The sequence below is a fragment of the Apaloderma vittatum genome, unplaced genomic scaffold (genome assembly GCF_000703405.1).
Source record: "Apaloderma vittatum isolate BGI_N311 unplaced genomic scaffold, ASM70340v1 scaffold21758, whole genome shotgun sequence".
Taxonomy (NCBI): domain Eukaryota; kingdom Metazoa; phylum Chordata; class Aves; order Trogoniformes; family Trogonidae; genus Apaloderma; species Apaloderma vittatum.
Window position 1 is genome coordinate 8,297 of NW_009732681.1, and position 207 is coordinate 8,503.

A 207-nucleotide genomic window follows, 5' to 3' on the forward strand; every position below is an offset into this window, starting at 1 on the left:
AGTAAGGCCCCGGGGGGCCACCCCCCGCCTCATCGGCCCCCTCGTTAAACTCGGTGGAGCCAAACCTGGGTTGTTCTGCTGCTGCGAGTGACCATTCGGTGGTGCTGCCGGGAGAGGAGGTGATTTCAAGAGTGAAGAAAAAAAACCACAACAAACAAACCCCCAAACAAGCAGGAAAAAACACCCCACAACAGCACGGTTTGGGTG